The following is a 22,701-nucleotide window of genomic DNA, read 5'->3' on the forward strand; positions in this document are numbered from 1 at the left end:
CGGACGCTCTAACCACTAGGACACCGGAGTGGTCAGAATGGAATTGTAACAATTACAATGGAAGCAATTTGTATTATGCTTGTTGGGGCATTCCTCACTGATGGCTGTCAGTGACATCATCATGGGAATGTGTAACAGCCACATTTTGTAAGAACAAGGTGTAGTTGGTGAACAATACAGACACTTTTCTGCCATTTCCACTGGCATCATCTCATATGATGTTATTTAAAAAAACTTCCTACAACATACTCACAACATATAAAACCTATATGCAAATCTGATGAAAGCTGCTTGTGTTTCTGAAACACATATTCCATACTGGTGGCAAGAATGTCCAAATCTACATTACAAAAATGAAAACATTACCATCCATCTAGGAGTTGCAAATGTATGAAATCCTCTTGTTGGGTAGTTTTACTAACAGGCTTTACAGCAGGGCCTTCCATTAGATTTAAATGTGGCAGGTAAGTTGACAAAGTAGGGTGGGGGGTTGGGGGGACCTACCCCAATGGGGATAATTCATTTTTTTTTTAAAGTAGCATGGTGTAAAGTAAAAGTAGATGGGCTGATAAGGAATCCACTGAATTTACAGACTAAAGGTTCAGACATTTGTTTTTAAGAGAAAAATGAAAGAAGGAAACAATACAACAGATATTTTAATATGACTTTAATGTTTATTTTCTAGATTTAATTAAGATTATGAATCAGAATCAGTCTCCAACTCCACTGTAAAGTTTATCTATTACTTCTTCTGCTCAGGCACCTGCAAATTAAAACAAAATTGTAATGCTTAAATAAAGTCATATCATCTCAGCACTAGTTACATATGCAGAAGTCATGTTAATCAGCATTATAAAAATGTATGAAATTTTCTTCACTGCACTTGTGCTTCCCTTACTATCGTTAAGCCATGATACAAGATAACTTTGCACTTACTTGTCATTTCTGGCAAGTGGATGGTGCAATCAATTTGCACAAAGATGAATTTATTTCATCCAAATATTTCATGTGAATAAAAATTCCAAATGGAGGCACTTGTCCGATCAGACAAGATATATGCATATTGTAGTTAGCTGGACTCTAGCTCTGATAGTCCTGGGCAATAGGATAAGCTGATTTTGTTATCAGTTTAGAAATGCATCCGCTTTGCAAATACTATGCTTTAAAAGACGAAACTGAATCCAATATTGATGAAATAAGAGTCATTTGGATTACCTTGTTTTTTATCATTCTGCGTTGGTTGGGTGCATATTTGAGGGTCTCTGATATGGTCTCTTCCATTCCATTTGCCTTTGCTTTGCCATTAGTTTTCAAGCAGGCTTCTGCATGAGTAATACAATGTTTTAAAATAAGTTTCACAACAAAGGATGCATTGCATTTTTCTAAATGCCAGCAATAATCAATGGAATATTTTTAAAACATGTACTTTGAAATGTGTCTCAAGTTACTTTATCAATTCATTTAAAAATCTCTGGCAAGTCACATGAAAAACACAATTTAAATCAAGCCATACTTACTTATCAAAGACTTTCTCATTCACATCCTTTACCTCACACAATAAATATCAGCAACACCAACATTAAATTCATACAATCAGTACAAAACCTAGGTGTTACTCTGGACAGTACTCTCACATTGCACCAACATGTCATGAACATATGCAAGGCTGCGTATCTTGAGCTGAGACGCATCAGCTCCATTCTCAGATATCTTTTAGTTGATGCCACTAAAACACTTGTGTGTTCATTACTGCTTTCAAGACTGGACTATGGTAACTCAATTCTGTCTGGTTCATCTTAATATCTACTGCAGAGACTTCAAAAAGTTCAAAACATAGCTGCTTGGATCATACTTAGAGTACCACAATCAGAGCACACCTCCCCGCTGCTCTGTACCCAACACTGGCTATCCATTCGATCCAGAATCAAACACAACATTAGTTCTCTGTGCTACGTTTCACTGACAGACTCTAGTCCAACATACCTATCCGACCTCACCTATGTGTACACACAAGCAAGATACTTACACTCCTCTTCCGACAATCATATACTCATTATTCTCACTATGAAAACAAAGTCACATGGACAGCATTCTTTTGCATACCAGGGCCCAGCAACATGGAATGAATTGCCCACTGAACTTAGACACAAAGACGCAGTGATCCCATTCAAGAGTGCTCTCAAAACTACTTATTCTGACTACAAAAACAAACTTAATGACTTAATAATGTTAACTACCTTAAATATTCTCAGCATGTTTTTTATGTTTTCTAATTTCACGGTGTTTGTTTTTGTAATCATATCATTGTGTATGTTTTTATGTTGTCTAATGTTGCAAAGCGCTTAGAGCTTCTAAAGATTAGGCGCTATACAAAGTCCTCATTATTATTATTATTATATTTAGCTTGGATGAATATTTTTTAAATCAGTGGCCATAACTAAAAAATAGGATTTTGTTTTATGATCATAAAAGTATGTTGGACACCATCCATGATGTACAATGCTGTCTGACATTTCTATGCACCTAAGGTTTCCATCTCAAATATTAAAGCAAAATGCATACCGAATTTGACAGATTGATGAAAATAAAAAAAAGCAATGCTTACCATTTGAAAAGAGGCAATTGTCACTAGAATATTCTATTCAAAATGATATTAATTTTGGACACAGGGGATACCACCCCCATGTTTTCCTGACTCGTGATATGTCGGCCTATTCTGTGCACAGCTTTAAAAGATGTAATGTTTATCCATCGAGCTATAGAAATGAAATACATTTACTGTAGACTGTTTCTGTCAGCAGTTAAGTTGAGTAATTAGGTCAGGTTTATAGCTAGTTTACAAAATTCAATGTAGAATGCCAATAAATGACAAGATATATTTTTGCAAACTAAAGTGATCTTGAAAAAAGATTAGTAAAGTTTAACATTTTATAAAAAATAAGCTATTATGTGGAAAAGAAACAACAATGAAATAGGATGCAATGTGTTTACGTCTAGTTTTGGAAGGTACCGTCTCTAAGGTACCGTCATAATTGTACCGTAGTTTAATGGGTGGAAAGGCCATTGAAAGGTAAGGGCAGTGCGGAGACCATCGAGTATGTTCCAGAATAGCTGAATCTTTGTAGATACATAGATCCATTCGTAACTTCAGTCCGCAAGCGAAACACTGTACTTCGTATCCCAATCCTGACTCAGGTCCGAAGTAGACAAATCCTGTTCTAGCTAAAACATACGAAGAAGGTAATCCTTCCCTATCCGTAGGCCATTTTTGAAACGTGTCCAATCGACGGGCACAATCACAATAGTCAGGTAAGAAGACTGGAAAATGGTAGGGTTTGAACTTGGAGTTCTCACTGGATTTCTCACTCGATTCTTGCTGCGGTGAAGTCATCCTTCTGGTGGGTGGCTATCCTCTTACAACCAATGTTTTATACCGACATGTCCATACGGCAAAGTAAAGTGGGTGGGAAGCCGCACTCGCTTCTGCTACACGATTTGATAGACTTTTTCCAAGGGTCGACTGACGATGTGGTGTGTGGGTAAACGTACAATCTTGTTGGGTTGATAGGTGGTCACTTTCTCTAGACTGCAAGGCTTCTTTCAATATGCCAAAGTTGACCACTCGACTGGTACGATAATTAAGAGTAAGTCCTTTCACTTTACACTTCGTGTGTACTTCTTGTTTGTCCCAGTATTCGTAGCCGTAATTTTTGGGACCACCACTAACGAAACTTAGAATCTTGTCATCGGGGTGCTTGTCTGTCCAGGCTCCTAAACGGTCTCCTTCGATGTCAGGGTGCTGTTGACTCGGGTGATCGATATAAATGCAACTGTCCATGTCAAAGTACAAGACACGTTCCCCTAACAGTTCTAAAGCTTCGTACAATTTTAAGCGAGCATGAGCTGTCATGTAAGCTGCAATGATGACATTTCCAAAGGGGTCATCTTCTACAAAGTTCAGATCTTCTTCGTAATTCACCAAGATCAAATCCTCACGAACAACGTTCACGTGTTTCATGAATTTGGCTTTGTCGTGAATCATCTGAAAGTAGCGGGAAGGTTCGGTCAAATACTCCGTCTTGGGTAAACACGGTCATTGTGCCATTTTACCCCACAAGCAATTTAACATCACTTTGGCAAACGATCGCCTGCCTTCGTTTTTCTCAATGTGATCTAAAGTAATGCCTTCTTGTGCCCAGAATTTCTCTCTGAATGTCTTTTGGTCTTCGGGAGTGTGACACCAGGACAGATAGCCACTGGCTTCTTGCTCAGTTTCAAAAAGGCATCCACGTAGTCTGCGAAAATGCCTTTCTGCGTGGGGTCACCCTTGTGGAATTATTGTGTCTTGGGAAAGTGGCAAATTTCGTACACTTCTAACAGTTGGTATCCCATGTTCAGAGCTTTGAACAATTCTACGCTGACCCATGTCCCCGTCAAGGCCCGTTCTTCCTGGGTGTGATGACAAGGTTGATCTTGGTTGCACGTTTCAGCACAAGTACGGCACAAAGGAAACATAAGTTTGCCTTGGCAATGGCGAGGTAAGACGGGATGGTATAGGTTCGTGGGAGGCAAAACTTTGCACTTGATCAAGCCTTCGTATTGTCGAATGTTTTTTAGGTCGATGTGTTCGGTGAACAATTGTGGGTGCCCTGCAGGAAAGCAACAACATTTGCACACGTAGGGATACAGTGAACACACGTCCAAGTATTTGATTTCTTCTCCTTTCTCTTCGTCAGCTTGGTACAGCAAACAGGTGGCATTGGTCCTTCCTCCGTACAAACTATTACTTGGGTTCAGGGGGTCCATGAACTGGTAACTTTCCATGAGGCGTTTAAACTCGGGATCGGTGTTCAAACGGTGATTGTATTGTGTTCCCACATTTCCACCACTTGGTATCCTTCCTGTTCTAACTTTAGGCGTGGCTGACAAATGGCCTGGTACAAGTCTTCCATGGTTCGTTGTAAGAACTGATTTTTAGTGCCGCGGTCAGGGTAACAGACGGGACATCCGTGAAATAAGCAACCGTTAAACTCGTACATGATCTTGGGGTTTTCTAAGTCCCAGCCATTGACCGAATGCATTCCGATGATCTTTCGCCCTGTCCGTTGCGGGCATGCTGAATCCGTTTGTCTTCCTTGTCGCACAAGTAATGCAACCAGCATGGGGCTTTGACCGAGTATTGACGTTTGACATAGTTGGTCGTTTGAGGACTGATGACAGCCACAGTGTTTTCAAGCATGAATCGTTGTCGGTAGACTAAGGAACACGCTTTGGCAATGGTGCAAGCCTCTTTTAAATGATCAACCCCTCCGTGTTCCATGAACAGTTCTCGAAATTTTCCACAGCATCGCCGTAAAATGTCCATGTCGGAACGACGATACTTTAGCATTTCTTCCTGAAAGTCGAAAGGGTCGGTGGCGTGAGCCTGGTACCAAGCGTAGAAAGTTTCTCGTTCGGTACGCATGTTGTCAGGGTCGTAATAGTGAGCCTGAGGCAAATGGGGTAGAACGGCGTGTTGATTGGCTTGTATTGAAAAAGTGTGGAAAGTACCCTTTAGCCATTTCTGTCATTCCAAACATTTTAGGCATTCGACTCAAAGGCATGGCTAAGTAGCTCATTGAATCTTTAAACTGCACTTGTCCCACTTGCATGAAAATGATTTTGGCTCCGTTCAAAGTGATTTTAGGACGCTCGATGCCACGTTCCGTATAACATCTCAAAAGAAACTGTCCATCGTATCCGGAGAAATTGTGAGCCATCACCGTGGCATGGTGATGACAATCTCCATAATAATGTTCGATGTCCTCTTGGCTCCACGTCTTGTCGATGGGGTCTAAGACCCATTGTGTGAAATCGGCTAGTGTGTTCGGTCCTTGAAAGATTTTTTCACGCCCTCCAGGAATCTTACTGCAGTGAGGGCAATAACTCAAGATAGGTTCTTGAATCACTTCTCGCACGCTCGATGAGCCACGCAGAAATTAGGAATGTGAATACTGGTCTCTTGCATGCATTCGAAATCGAAAAAGATGAAATTGCCTTTCTTCTTCTTGTGACCATCCTCTTTCTCTGGTTGGGATTGGTATTTTTGTATGTAGCATTGGTGTTCCAAGTCCACAATGCAGTGACAAATGTGACATTTTTTCTTTCCTGAACATACGTGTGCCTTGGTACTGTTGATACATAGACCTTGTCCACACATTGGGCACAATCTCAGGAGTTGACAAGCACATTTCTTCTGTGAACCTTGCATCTTCAGATGTTGTTGGTAACAGGCAGGGCTGACAAATGTGCGCAGACAAGCAGGACAATGCACTGGTTCTTGCCCTTCGCTCAGACAGGGTTGAGAGGCCAAACATCCTGAGCATTTCGATCCACAATGTTTGTGTTGCTCTCGATTATTATAACCATCATAAGTCACATTTCTCACAGTAATATTTGTATCCCAGGAATCCAGTGATAGTGGTAATGGTATCAAAATGGTCATCGTGATGATAGAGGTGAATGTATTTTCCATCCTTAAAGTCTTTCCCTCGAAACAACAGAGACCCGCGCACTTCTTGAGGGTGCACTTTCAAGGTGTATCGTGGAGCTAGGGCATCTTGCAATTTTTGCATCTCAGGAATGCCACAGGATGTGTCTTTGGACAGGCATGCTTGTTGTAACAGAAGTTCTGCTTCATTTCGTTGTTTGGCTCGGTTCGATTTTCGAATGTTCTCCCAGGCTCTTTTCCATTCTACCGTGTCGTTCTTGTCGGCATAGGTTCATCCCACCACGATGGCTCGGGCTAAACACATGTGGTCTTGAAAATTGTTAATTTGGACAAGACTTGTTTTGGTAATGCGAAGGTTGTTGACCAATAAGGTCTTTCTGCATTGTCCGGTCCCTTGAGGAGGAGAGACGTGGGTCATGTCCAGTGTGGCTTTTCCATCGGTGATGTCAAACTGGTCATTAGATTGTTGCACGTGTTGAATCTTGTCCATGACTTTGGAAGGGGTCAATTCTGCAGGGCTGCTAAACTCGATCCAAACAGGGGATTTCAAGCCGTCATGTTGTATGGAAAGTCTCAAGCGATCATCTTCTTTGGGTTGACATTGTCGCTTGAGTGTGGTGAGCAAAGAATCCCACATGTCGGTGATGAACCCTTTTGCTTTCTCTAACAGTACTTCAGACTTGAAATCCTTAAACTTCACTGTGTATTTGTAAGCCGTAGTTCTAAATTTTCTAGAGGGACGCTTTTCCGTCTCTCGAATGTCATAGTACTTTTCAGGGTTGACTAAGGGTGGTAAACTTTGTTTAGAGGGTTTGGATTCTGGTTCACTCATGTCCTCTTCAAAATCACTGGCATGAATTTGTGCCAAGACTTCAGCCCTAGTACGAGGCGATAGATCACGTTTCTGCCTCTTACTTTCTTCTTCTTTCTTCTCAAATGAATTGGATCATTTCATCTCGATAGCAAAAAGTCAAATGACTAAAGTTTAAACACCATGGATTAATTTATAGTCATAGCAGACCAGTGTATATAAAGGGTATGTGTCTTGTCCTTTCACTATTCATTTCACTCTCAAACTGAGCACAACAATGGAAGAGACTACCAAGATCGAACGTTTCATCAGAGCTTTGCGAGGGGTCATTAGAAAATTCTCTTCAGACCAGCCGAGGGACTACTCTCCTTCCTTTCAAGATAAAAGTCAAGATACTTGCTATATCTGTCAGAAGAAACGGCATTTGTCTTCAGAGCGTCCAGACCGTCAAAAAAGAAAAAAAAGGGGTTAGAAGAGACAAAAGTCAAGATACCTGTTATTATTGTCAAGAAAAAGGATATTGGTCACCAGACTGCCCAAAAAAGAAACAAGAGGAGTCAGAAGAAGAGAGGGATTCTTCAGAGGAAGAGGAAGAAGAAGAGGAAGAAAACAGACAGGTGAAGAAAAAGAAACAGGAGAAGAAAAGAAGGGAAGAAAGTGAGGAGGAAGAGGAGGAAAAGACTATGACGGTGAAGAAATTAAAAAAACAGAGAGTGAACAATGAGACAGAATAAGTCTATGAACTTTTTAAAGTGCTCTGTTGTGAATTGTGAATTGTAAATATTTATAAAAGAATAAATTAATTATAAAAGGTAAGTGTCTTTGGGTTTTGATTGTAAAATAAGAACCTACACTCACACACACTCATACACAGACAGGTACTATTGGGTAAAATGGTTTTTATTAGTTATTGGCAATTGAAAGCCTATCTCTTTTCGAGAGACGTGGATGGCCCTGAAAAGGGCCTTTTTTGGTGTAAGGGGTGAGTTTAAACAATCAACTTTAACTGTCTTAAGCCTTTGCCATGGCCAAGGCCTACTTCTGGACTGCGTACTGTTGATGATGATTTCGTTGAAATCACTAAGGATGGTGCAGTAGGCGTAGTCACAGGGTTGGAGTGTTTAGCTTGGGAAGGTCGTATTCTCTTCGGCTGTAATAAAGAAGTCTGATACATCTGTTTCAGACTTCTTAACTAAAATGTCTAACAGTACTGTGACCGTTTGATTTTGACACCCTTGTTTCTTTGCTGCTGCGTCTTCTTCTTCTTGTTTTTTTCTTACCTCTTCTTCTTGCTGCTGTTGCTGTAGGAGAAAAGCTTGTTCCGCTTCCTTTTGCTGTTGTATAAATTTCTCCAATTCTTCTTTCTGTCTCTGTCTAAAATTTTCCATGTGCGGTAATGAAGGAGAAGGTGACGAAGGTTCAGGAACAAATTCTTGCAAGGTAAAAAAATCCACAAAATCCCAATTCACCTCTTCTGAAAGTAAGTCTGGGTTCCCTTGGGTAGTCTCCACCATCAGTGCACCCAAACTGATCATTTTCTGAGTTTCTGTCATGTTGAAAAACTGTCGCTTAGATTGACTACGCACAGGCGCTAGCGAATCTATATAGACTATGTGACGTCACAGACTGCTCTCTTCGGATTGGACGTGGGCTGACTGAATTTTGTAACGCGTGTTTGGATTGGTCAACAAACTCAATCCGTTTCAATCCTTCCTCCCCCTATAAATAAGTACAGTTCACTGCATTCCTTCACCTGTTACTCAGCACCCCAACATGTGGACCGATGTACAATCTTCAACGCTTGTGTCTTCGATGATGTTCCGGACGGACATATCAATGTATGTCCGATCCAACTGGACAGTTATCCACAGGACAGACACCAGCCTGTGGATGCGAAGAATCTTATGTGGAGCATCAAGGATGCCTCAAAAGAGTCTTAATCTATGGTCCTGCAGTCAGGCACAGCCTAAGGTCAAGAAGAAGATGTCACAGATGCCCTTTATGTTAAGGGTATATTAACATAAAACCAAAGGCCCTTTTCAGGGCCATTCCTATCTCTCGAAAAGATCTTGACTTTCAACTGCCTACCCCTTTTTTTATTTTTTTGTTTAAAAAAATAATAAAAAAATAGAGACCCCTCCCTGTTTCAATTTTCGCCTGTTCCATTTTCATAGACCCATCAGGTCGGGACCTTATTAAAATAGGGTCCCGACCCTGTTCCATTTCCCCTAGTCCCAAGACAGTCCCACGATTTATTCCCCATGTTCAATTTCCCTTGTCCCTAGAGTGAATAGTTTTTTTTCTTTCTCCCATGTTAAATTCACCTTGTCCCTAGAATGGATATTTTTTTTTTCCTCCCATGTTAAATTACATAGTCCCCAGAGTGGATATACCCTTTTTAACATGGAAGTTCCCTAGTCCCTAGACCGTCCCTATTCACTACTACCATTGTCATTACCAGCCTGAAACCCAATTTAATGCCATTTGTATAAATTCATTTCAAATAAATATTATGATATAGCTGAAGTGTAAAGTCAAGCAAGTATTCTGTTTGCAGATTTTACATTTTAGATATTAAAGTCATATTTTCTCTTGTTTAGTAAACTTTATTGCAACTGGTTCCAAAATAGTAAATCTTATTTAATGTTCATTCACCAGAATAGGTATTAATACAATCCCGAATTAACTGTATGGTACTAAAATATACCCTGATCTTGTGTGAGATTGTAATATACAGAACTATACCTCAAGACAACAATAATATATTGAATTTATATTGTATCAAGACTGTCATGGTTATGAACTCCAACTTTATTCAGGTTTTTTCATAATAAATGATCATCTTGTGCTATGGTTGAAAAGAAATCAAAGTTCAGTTTAACTCCATTCTCTCCACATTTGTAAGTTGTTAAGAGGCATACTCATCCTCAGTGTTATAGTAAAATGTAATCTTATTTGGATCAATCTTGGTGGTGTAATATATGAATGGAGAAAGAATATTATCATCCAGATTAAAATATGTTTTATTCAGACTCTACTAAAATTTTTAGTTGGATATGGGTTACGGAGCCTGATGTGTACGAACAAAGCAATGTGTACCATGACCTTTTTAATTTAACATTTTAAACTCCTGCAGAAGAAAGAGATTTTTTAGATCCATTAATCTGTATTAACAAAAACATTTCTTCAGTATGATTTTCAATTACGTAGTATTGACAAAACTCATATTTTAAAGTTGTTGTTTTTTTGTGTTTGGTTTGGCCTTTTATGGTAAACCAACACAAGTAAGTTATTTAGTGCCAAGGCACTTTAAGTATAGTGCCTTGCCCAAGGACACACCATGGTAGCTAACCCAGGTTGGTCTGATGGTAGAATTTGAACCTACCTTATTTCACAGGTCCAGAAAGCTAACCACTGAGCCACTACAGCTCCCCATCTTATAGTGGAATGCTGGTATACTTTATGATCAAGAAGGATGGGTTGGGGTATGCATGTTGCATCTGAAAAAAGTGATGGAATTTTTGTTTACATAATATTTTAGTCATACAATATGAATCATTTTCTATAGATTTAAGATGTATCAGATCAAGTTAAGAAAAATCATATATTCTGTTTCCTGGGAATGTACTAAAATTCACTGTTATTGTTTGATTTTTTGGTAGTAAGCTTACTTGGTATTTTTTTCTTTTTAACTTGAATACCTAATTTGTTAACATCCTATTCTAAATCTTCAGAGTTCTGTCTATTAAGTGACAACTGTTGATACATGTAGGGAAGTTTTTGTTTATATCTTTTGATTTTTGTGATTCTGGAAGTTGCAGTATTTGTTGTTGTATTATAACCATTTCAGTAATTTAATGAATGCAGAGTATACTGCTCTATAAATGAAATTTAAGTGAAAATAATGTAAAAGTATGTTTCACTGCAAATATAAATTGTTTAAAATAATATATCATTTATCATATGACTATTCAATTGTGGTAACTAGTATTCCATCCAATATCTATATATTAAAATATGTCTTTTCATACAGCTGGTGATCATTTAGATACAAGTCCAATTGAACATAATCAAATTATCAATGCAGGTGTTTTTATTAGTAGTAGTATTGCAAGTATAAGTGTTAGTATTAAGATTTCATATACAGGTATGATAAGTGTATCATAATGTTTAAATGATGCTCCTTGTTACAACATAAAATATGTTCATTGAAACAAATGGTTCACTGGTAAATTGGCAGCAAAGGTCTTCACTGAATTATGTTGCATAAACTATTTTACAATAAAACATATATGATGCATCTCAATTATGATGAATGTGAGGAGGAGGATTAATAATAATGCAATTTAAGTTATCTTCATAACATAAGTTCTAGCAGATGTGTAATTTTTATGTGGTTCATCATCAGTTTGAAACTGGTCTGTGATTTCTGGATCTGGACATACCTGGTCCCCTGCTGTTGTGCTGCTATGGTCTTTACAGTTCATTAGGATATCAGTTACACTTGGTTTACATTTAGAACCCCATGGGATGGAATGCCCAGTTTGAAACTGAGAGAATGGTTAATTATCCATAATATAACTCCTGCAGTTATTATTAGGTTTGATATCAAGGTCTTTCTTTAAAAGCTTTTCAACTCAGGTTCTGTTCTACCATACAGATAAATAAAGTCAAATTCAAGGCTTTCAGATTTGTCCAGTTTGTTTCATGTGTTGCGGCAGACAGACTGTATATTGCCACTGTACCATATAAATATCAGTGCTTAGTCTGCTCTCAGTTGCTGTGGTTTGATTAGTTACAAGTGTCATCACATGTGACTAATTATTGACCAATGTAATGAAACTTGTATAATTAGAAGGCTGTATTTAAAAACTCTAAAGATCTTAAAAAGAAAATTGGATCGGGGTAAGTAAAACCTTTTACTTTGACCATTTGGCTAGAAAATAATTTTCAATAAGTTTAAATTGGATAATAGTAATATAATAATTAATTACACAAATCAGAATAAAAGCTATTTGCATATCCCCTTACAGCTGTTGCTTTTTCATAGTACTAAGTAGAATAAAGTATAGTTAAGACAGATAGCTTTAAGCTAGAATTAAACTCAAATAAATTGCAAGAAATCAAAACAAACCCAGGATTAAAACTAAAGAAATATCCCGTCATATATACCTTACATCAAATAAAGAAACTCAAGATGGATAACAACAAAATTAATGTCACATCATCAAATAGTTATCTCAGCTGCCTGGTCAACCTAAAGGCAGATAAACTAAGGCAAACTTACTCCGAAGCAGTCTCATCCCCCCTAAGAGAAAAACGACAGATACAGTTCTTAACGCCAATTTTCAACTCGACCCCAACTGACTCGATGAGTAGACTCTACCTGTCACCAAGCGTAAACGAGAATGTGGACAATCTACCGAGTAACCGCAAAACTACATCCGACATGAGTACCCAAACTGAGGAACAATACTCAACAAGCACAAAAACAACCCAGACCACGCTGGTTAAAAACACTAGCAGCCAGGGGACTCAAACTGAGAACCTACTAGATGAAACAGAACGCCCTCACCCTACCACAAATAAAGCAGTCACACACGACTCAACAAAAGGTAAGAATAATAGGAAAACCAAATCCCAAATACCAGTTAGAAAGAATAAGGAACACACTAACTGTCAGAATACAAGACCCAGCAAGCCGGTTATGGACAACGAAACAAAGTCAGCTAAAGAGACAAACACCAGGGGAAAAAAGACCAGTCTGCAAAATATCCAAAACAAGAAACACCCCGCTGAACTGACTCTCTTCGTCAAGGGAGTAAATTCCAAAATAACGAAGTTAGCCTTTAAAACCATAGCATGGCAATTGAACAAACATCACCAAGGAGAATTCACGCTTAAAAGCACTAGAGACGACTTGCTGATAATCAAATGCACCACTGAACAACAGATTGCCAAATATATGGAAATTGAAAGAATAGGCCAAATAAATGTTCAGGTCACTAGACACAACAGAACAAAACAACACATAGACCCAAACCCCCCAAAAACACACAACAAAGGAGTCATATACGTATCAACTCAAAATAAAACCAATGAAATAGTAGACTACATAAGGAGTAAAGGACAGGAAGTAGAGAAAGCAATCCGCCTAAAAACAAGAAGGGGAAAGGATAGCACTGCAGTGGTACTCTTTTTTAAGGGCGCCACCCCAGAAACTATCAAAATAGCCGAAAAACTCGAGGCTAAAAAAATTTTTGCTTTCAAAAACAAACCACGGTTCTGTGGCAACTGCAAAAATTGGGGGCATTACTCTAAGAGTTGCGGAAACCTATTCCGGTGCAATCAATGTGGTCTTCACCACCCAGACCGGAAAACATGTAGCGCCACCAATCAGCACTGCGCTAACTGTAGTGGTAACCACAAACCAAACCACGCAGAATGCCCCAGGGCTCTTAGAGAAGCCCTAATAGTCGAATATATGATCTCCCATGGGGTAAACTATAAGCAGGCCAAAACAAAAATCAGGATACCAAAAACAAAATAAATAGGTAGCACCCTCACTGGTAGGAAACACGCATAAAACGAAAACAACAGTAAATTAAACAAACTATTAAGACTTTTTGCACTAGAGATGGATTCCAGAGCAGAAATCAAAATATGGCAATGGAATGCACGCGGCCTTAGGGCCCACGCTGACCAACTAAATAACAAAATACTTGAACAGGAAAGAAAACCAGATGTTATATGCATACAGGACACGCATCTAAATGATACCTCACGTATCCCAAACATCATAGGCTACAACACCAAATACCTAAAGCATCGATCCCCCACAGCAAGAGGAGGGGGGTTAGCAACCTTTGTTAGAGATGGAATTACATCAGAAATGCATAAATTAACAGATAGTAGACCGCCCAATGACTTCGAAATACAGATAGTCAAAATAACCGCTCAAACTAAGCAGGTACTAATCGTTAACCTCTATGAAACAAATGAGCAGCGCAATTTAAGTGCAGACGAAACAATCAAAATGATTAAAGACTGTGGAGAATGGGTGGTAATATGCGGGGACTTCAATGCGCACAATGAACTATGGGGGAGTCAAAAGACGGACATTAAAGGAAAAATTGTAGAAAAATGGGCACAAAAATGCAACTTAGTTTTTCTAAACAACGGAATGCACACCCGGATAGATGACAGAACAGGCCACACATCAGCAATAGACCTATCTCTATGCACACCAAGATTAGCAGGCATTTCTGATTGGCAAGTTGATGAAAGCGACCCTATGGGAAGTGACCATTACCTTATAAATATAGAAATACAAATTAGAATACCTCAAAATAAAGCGTCCTTCACACCAAGATGGAAATACGAACAGGCCAACTGGATTAGGTTCAAACAGATAGGTGACTCAATCGACCCAGAAACCATATATCACCGGGACATTGACACCTTTAATGACAAATTAATAGAAACCATTAACACAATGGCCCAAGAAACAATTCCTAAAACTAAAGGAGTAGCACCCAAACCCACGGTGCCCTGGTGGAATAATGAATGTAAAATAGCAATTAAAGAGAAAAAAAGAGCTCTAAACAAATTCAAAAGAACTAAAAATAATAGGGACTTTAACTACTACAAGGAAAAGGAAAAAACTGCCAAACAAACTATTATGATAGCTAAACAAAACTCATGGAGAGAATTCTGCTCAAAACTAGATATTAACACAAAATCGAAGGAGGTGTGGCAAAGAATTAAAAAAATGAGAGGCAAAACTAAATCAATAACCCCCAACATACCTGGACAAAACAACAAACATAAGGCAGAATTATTCGCAAACTATTTCGCCAACATGTGTAGCAATACCAACTTAGAGGATAAGTTTAAAAATCATAAAAGGCAATTTGAGGAAAGCAACTCTGACAACATAAAGGAAGCAGGAAATAATGACGGCCCACTAAACCTTCCGTTTACAGAAGCCGAATGGAGAAAGGCCCTCGCCGGCAAAAAGACCACATCCCCCGGGGAGGATACTTTGGGGTATGAAATGTACAAGAACCTACCCAAAAAACTTGTCACAATTGCACTTAACCTCATTAATAAAATATGGGAAACCGGTACCATACCTATAAGATGGAAAAAGGCAGTAGTGGTCCCGATTCTTAAGCCTGGAAAACCCTCAAGCGATATAAAATCATACAGGCCCATATCACTAACAGACAATATATGTAAAATAATGGAAACTATGGTAAACAACAGGCTGAAATACCATTTAGAAAGCAAAGGACTACTAGCTAATACACAGAGCGGGTTTCGCAACTACCGAAGCACAATAGACCAACTCATGAGACTAGAAACTGCTGTCAAATTAGCATCTAGAGAAAAATTTTAAAAATCCAGATATGTTACAGCCATCTTCTTAGACATGGAAAAAGCATATGATCTAATGTGGACTAAGGGACTGATAAGTAAACTTAAACCATACGGAATAACTGGCAATATATACAAATTTATTGCTAACTTCCTAACCGATAGAAAGATACAAGTCAGACTAGGACAAGACTACTCCGAACGATACAAACTGGAAAATGGCATGCCACAATGAAGCGTAATCAGCCCAACTTTATTTAATATAATGATAAACGACCTGGAAACAGTGGTAAAACCCAACCACCTTGACTTATCCCAATTCGCCGATGACAGCGCCGTATGGAAAACTGGCAACCCGGCCAGCAGAGAAACGACCAAGCACTTACAAAAAGGACTAAACGATATAGGAAATTGGACAGATAAATGGGGATTTAAATTGTCACCTCTAAAAACAGTAGGCATAGTTTTCAATCCGGGAGGTGGCCACCCCCCACCCACTCCAAACTTAACCCTAAAGGGGGTACCCATCAAATTCGAAAAACAAGCGACACTCCTAGGTATGGTATTCGACCACGAACTCACGTGGGCAGCTCATATCCAAGAACTCGTAACGAAGTGCAAACGAGACATCAACCTCCACAGAAACCTCAGAGGGGTGAATTGGGGGGCTGATCAAAAAACACTCGTTACCCTATATAGAGCACTTATAAGAGCAAAATTGGACTACGGTTGCCAGGTATATGGAGCGGCGAACGCCACGTTACTAAAGAAACTAGACACAGTCCAATCAAAAGCACTAAGGGTATGCACCGGCGTCCTAAATGGTACCCCCACACAAGATATCTTAATAATAGTAGGAGAACCCCCGCTAGACCTAAGGCGGAAGGAATTGATGCTGCGATACTCGACTCGAATATCAATACACCAACCCAACCACCTCACGCTACAAGCCCTCTTAGCATGCGACAAACCATTCGATACAAAAGGAAAAAATAAAAAAATACCTAGTGGGAAAATAATTATAGAATTAAAAAGGAAATTTCAAATCGCAAATATCAACCCAGAAAAAATAAGGTACTACCCAGACCCCCCGTGGACCTGTCCCACACCACAAATAGATCTTAGCTTACGTAAACTAGGACAAAAACAAAATGACCCGATAGGACTAAGAGCATCAATACTAACGTACATTGACAACAAATACGAGACATACACGCAAATCTTCGCAGATGGATCAAAAACCAAAAATCCAAATAAAACTGCAGCAGGGATAGTGATCCCAAAATTAGATGTTGCCGTTGGAAAAAGACTCCCAGACCAATGCGCTATATACACGGTAGAATTCATGGCAATACTAATGGCATTAACATACGTCAAAACATACCCCACAACTAAGGCAGTCATTCTAAGCGACTCTTACAGTGTACTACAATCGTTAGCAACGGACCAATCCAAGAGCAGACCTAATATGATTAATCATGCAAGATCGCTACTTAAAGAGATTGAAAAAAACAACAAACACGTTGAATTCGTATGGATACCCTCTCACATCCATAATCCCAGGCAATGACAAAGCAGATGCAGAAGCAAAAAACGCCACAAACGAACCAAAAGCCCAAAATATAGCATACAGCGTCACTGAAATCAATAACATGGGACAAGATCAATGACATGTGGCAAGAGCTATGGGAAAAATCGGATGCAAACAGTCTAATACACACGATGATGAAAAAAGTAAGTAGAAAAGTCGAAAGTCCGACCTTCAAAAATCCATACGATATAACAATAATAAATAGAATAAGAACAGGTAAAACACTATTGGCAGGATGCGCAGGGAAACACATAAAAAGGGGACCAACCGAAAACTGCCCCTACTGCCCAACTCCAGAAACAATTGCACACTTAATAAATATATGCCCCAAATACAACCAGGAAAGGGCCGAACTAAAATCTCAACAGGAACAAATAGGAGAACGGTGGACATACCCGGAGTTACTTGTGGCAAAAAACAATAACATAGGAATGACCTATAATAACATCATGACATTCATTAACAAAATAGGCAAAAGGGGACAAATCTAAACCGAATGAAGGGTTGGGTATAAAGAGAGACCATGTAAAGAAATTAAAACCAATAAACCTAAAAGATCGAACCAAAAAAGAAAAAAACCAATCAAAATATTACAAATCACTGTTTGGGAATTGTGACGGCCGGCTCGGGCTAGTGGGTTCACAGACTGACACCCCCGCTCATAACCCGAACAATAAAAACCAGATAAGGACGAATATTACAAAATCACTGTTTTGGAATTATAATGGCATGCTAGGCCCCGTAGGTTCAAAAAAAAAATATAAAAATATAAAAAAATAAAAATAAAAAAAATATACATTAAAATAAATCACAAATAGCTAAGCTAAACAAAAATAACAGGTAAATAGCCAAGTGGTCAAAGCGAAGGGAAACAAAGGCAATCAAACCACCTCCCTCGAAGAAAACATCTCACGGCGAACATGGCAGTATCAAAAGGACTAGAAGACCAAAACAGAAACGGACACGGGATAAGGCAGAAAGAGCTGAAATAAAGAAGAGCAGGAAAAGGCACAGAATGAAGTTAAACGTCCTAAGGCAGTAAAAGAAGAAAGAACAGGACACTTGCAGACCTTGGGGAATGAAGGCAGAAACAATGAAAAGAGTATGCCTCAAATAATCAAACCACCCCCACCCCCCAGTATGAAAAGAATTGCCTTCCCGAAATCAAACAAAAGAAATAAGGCCACCACCCCCCACATCTACTTATAAGTGTGAATGAGAAAGTGAGCGTGAATGTCTGTTGTCGGGATATGTGGGAAAAGCAGAAAAACGAACAAAAATGTCTATAGCCATCACACAAATATAGCATACACACTCCCTACCCACCTTTTTTTTCTTTTCTTTTCTTTTTTTTTTTCTTTTTTACAAACAAATTTTACCACATAGGGCTTTCATTCTGACCCACGAAAGCCCTCTTTTGACCAACAACTTACTGGCCCTGAAACACACTGATTGGTTTAAAGCCACACGTACGAAATACTTAACCAAATTGAGATCTCCAAAACAAAATAAAGGGCTACTAAAAGCCTACTAGATGTGAAAAAATTTTCGGAAAATTCAAGTACGCAAAGTACACAAAATTTAATAGACCTTACAAAAGATAGGAAAATTCACAACTCAGGAATATCTGAAGCGTATGTGACAATCACATGTTTGGCAAGATAGTACAGGAATAGCCCAATAAATATAGGGAACTGGGCATTGATTGCAACGAAAATTTAATAATACTGCTGCTGGTGTGCTTCGGTTACTGCCTGAAATGAGAGAGGAAGGAGATGCAGGATGCAGAAACAGACCACCAACGGAGTACAACGATGGAGAAGGTTGCAGCGACGAGAGCCTGGGCGGGACCTTTTGGGGCACCTGGGCTTCGGCTTGCTTGCTTGGGGGCATTGTATAAGTTAATCGCTAAATTCAAAAAGTACACAAACGTGTACAAACTAAACAGTCGCACATACCGAAAGGTGCACGTGACTTTAATCCAATGAATGAATGAAATGTGTGCTAGAGGGTAGGGTTAGCAGTTATACTCCCAATTATGTTTGTGATGAGCAAAAGCAGCTGCACAAATTTGAGCTTTTAGTTTGGTTCTGGTAGGGTCAAAGGATGCAGGTACATTTTACATTCATTTTTTTACTAGAAATAGCTATTTTCAATATTTTTCTGTGACAAGGCAACTAAAAGAATCAGTATGTGCCTTATGCATGAATAAAGTTCACTAGTACTATAACAAATTAGCATACTTTTCATCACCCCTCTACCATCAAGATTTTTTTATATTTACCTCTGTAGCAGACACAAATAAAAGTCGGCAGCTCATTTGCAGACTAAGTTACGCATATGATCTCCAATGCTCATCTAACTGTGACAGGCAGTCACCAACAAGCCAACCTATTTCCATGCCTAACTCAAAGTAAATCTGAACCACATTATAGATTTAGCTTATGTGTAAATTTATAAATGCTAGGCTTGTGATAATTAGGTTCATGCCTTCTACCTTAAAAATTAGAGGGATGTCAAAATACGAAACTATCCAGTGAGACCTATGATGTTAATTTTAATCCCTATGGGATTTGTGACATAAAAAACCCAAATGCTTTATGTATTAAAAGGTAACTAATGGGGGCAGGATCTGCAGTGAATCAATGGTTAGTATGCTAGACTCCTGATAAAAATGTTTGTGTTAAAATCCTGTTATCAAGTCAACCAGGTTACCTACTGCAATGTACCCTTGCCTTACTCCAATTCCCTCAGTACTCAGTAAACAACTAGTGTTGCTGTACATAACAAAACCAGTCCATATTGATTTTACATATTTTACTAAATCCTGACAAAAATAATTCTCTAAATAAAGAATGATTAATATGTGATGGTCTCGCATGTAATCAAACTCTTCCAAGCTTTTAATGATATGAACCGATTTATCAATGTTTATCAAATTTGCATGAAAAACTATTTCTTATTTGTCATCAAATATGTTCAATGTTTTGATCATATAAGCATTTCTGCTACATTAGATCAAAATAATCTTTTTGTCAGAAATAGAGCCCTTATAGTATTTGCAAGGTCAACCAATCAGATGCAGAATTTGAGTTTAATATGAATGAATATTTTTTTTACAAAATTGCTCTTTTGCTATATCTTGATGAGATAAATCTATTCACCAAGTCTGATGAAATTAATGAGAAATAGTTTTAAGAGCAGTAGCAAGAATGGCTAGTGAGATGTAGAACCACCACATTATATGCATAGATTTTGCTTATAGCCTCAGACATACAAGCAAATAATTAAACAAGTCAGATCTAAATTGGATCATAAACACTGTTGTGCAAATCATAAGAAACTCTGCCAATCAGATGCAAGGTCACTTCACTACCATACCTTTATCACACTCATAATAAGCATCATTGTGAAACTTGACTCTATAAGCCCAATGGCCAAGCATGATCAAACTTGAATCAGCAGTAGTGGTTATAACCTCATGTATTTGTATGCATCTTCACTTCTTCAATCTAGATCTCATTTATATAAGCATGTATTCTACGTTTAGTAAAAACTGCACTACATGTATAAATATTGCATGCGGTGGTAACATACTCAGATGAAAGATCACCTTATTATTATTAATGGTTAACACTCATCAAACTTCAAGGACAACTTAATGATTTTAGCCTATATTGTGGAAGTATGGCTTTTAGGCTGGTTAAAAAACTCAACTAATCTTATACATGATCACATGTATATACTTGGATTTTGCTCATTATTAGATTTATCCAAGATGTTGATTTAAGCCCAAAACCAAGTTTTATATAAACAAATTGATCAGAACTATGGACTCCAAAGTAGCTAATTTCTTACTGTTGAAAGACAGAAGGGGATGTGAAATAAATAACACACTCTGGACCATTACATAAACCCACTTAGCCTTTTGACCAGTTGAAATAAAATATCAACAATAATGTTAAATAAGATTGATAAATTATGTTTTCTCACATTACCTCTAGCCCTTTTCAACATGGATGGTATTTTTCTTCCACATATGTCAGCTCTTAATTAGTGGCCCTTTCCCATCATGAATGTTGTAGGTGAAACTCTCAGAATTAGGCTTTTTAATTTATATCTGTAGAAGACAAAAACTATTGGTCTGCATATATCAATGTCACCATTTCTGTATTAGATTAAAATACCATATGTGTGTGTGTGTGTGTGTGTGTGTGTTAATTTTAGAATTTAAGCAAACTTGTCTCCATGTGTTTATTTTAAAACTGATGATGATAACACATAACAGGTTCAATGGATAAAATGTTATTTCTTACTTCTTACAACTGCTCATTATATCTGAATTTACATTCAATGTTTGTTTTAATTAACATATTTGGGATATTGGGCAAATTATTTATTTTGTAGTTTATCATTATATCATTTACCAGTCTTTTATCATTCAAATATGTAATATAGTACCATTATACTGACTTCATATTCTATATGATATCCCAGCAATACATATTAAGCAGATAAGTGCAAATAAAAATGTTCAGAATGTAAAATTTACTCCAAGCTCAAAGAAGATCAGCAAAAGATAATATCCAACAAATTACCAAACAAAAAGCGAAGTTAACGCAGTTACCTTTATTATGACGTCTCCAACACCAACGGTACTGTACAGCTACGTCTTCTGAGTTTTACCGTCATCTTGTCTTTCAAACCAGAATTAATTTCTTGAGCTCTTACAAAATGAAGAAACTTTTAAATACTATAATTTAAGCAGCTTCTTTACATGCCATCAGATAAATTATGGCACAGTGTTATGTCTGTCAGCAAAACGCAACTTCACATTTGGACGGCGCGCTGTGTGGGCATCGCCGACACAGCAACTGACATGAATTCTCTATTAGCAGACAATGATTCGGAATAAATCCTTCGCAAATCTAACATTCTCGATTTTTCATAGTTCCACTTTTCATTGTTGCATCTGTTTGATTGTACAATTGCTAATGATGTTCAATGAATCAACTTCAATTCATCTGCTGTCTGAAATCCCGGTTCAGTTGGTATTTTCTTCCGCGCATGATGCCGTGTAAATAAAAGATACGGTCGACATTCAAAGTGGTTTAGGTTAATTTATTATTTTTCTTTATTAAGGTCATTTGCAGAAAGTGTTTCGCTAGGGTGAGAAAAAAAAATATAACAAAAAGAAAACTTTCTTTTCCAACGCTAATACTGTATATATTTCAATTTGTGATTGATGCTATAAATAAAACAAAATGATAATAAAGCATTTTAGCCCGTGGCTTCGGCACGGCACTCGTTTTTGTGGGTTTTTTAAAATGTTGTTAGTGTTGTTTTGGGGTTGTTTTTTGTGTGTGTACCACACTAAAAAACATACCAGGTATTAGGCCTAACGTAGGAAAAGAAATTATCCTCTATTTA

General features: G+C 38.1%; 1 long non-coding RNA gene across 1 annotated transcript; it reads right to left on the reverse strand.

Moving 5' to 3' along the window:
• Positions 1-1,213: 1,213 nt before the first annotated feature.
• LOC149796383 (uncharacterized) lies at positions 1,214-22,305 on the reverse strand. The gene is made up of 4 exons (XR_016421423.1): positions 21,899-22,305; positions 21,270-21,391; positions 10,687-10,801; positions 1,214-1,322 (listed from the first exon to the last, which is right to left on the reverse strand). It is a non-coding gene; the product is annotated as an uncharacterized LOC149796383 (long non-coding RNA).
• Positions 22,306-22,701: the final 396 nt, after the last annotated feature.

The sequence above is a fragment of the Sinohyriopsis cumingii genome, chromosome 6, assembly GCF_028554795.1.
Source record: "Sinohyriopsis cumingii isolate HCF-2022 chromosome 6, ASM2855479v2, whole genome shotgun sequence".
Taxonomy (NCBI): Eukaryota; Metazoa; Mollusca; class Bivalvia; order Unionida; family Unionidae; genus Sinohyriopsis; species Sinohyriopsis cumingii.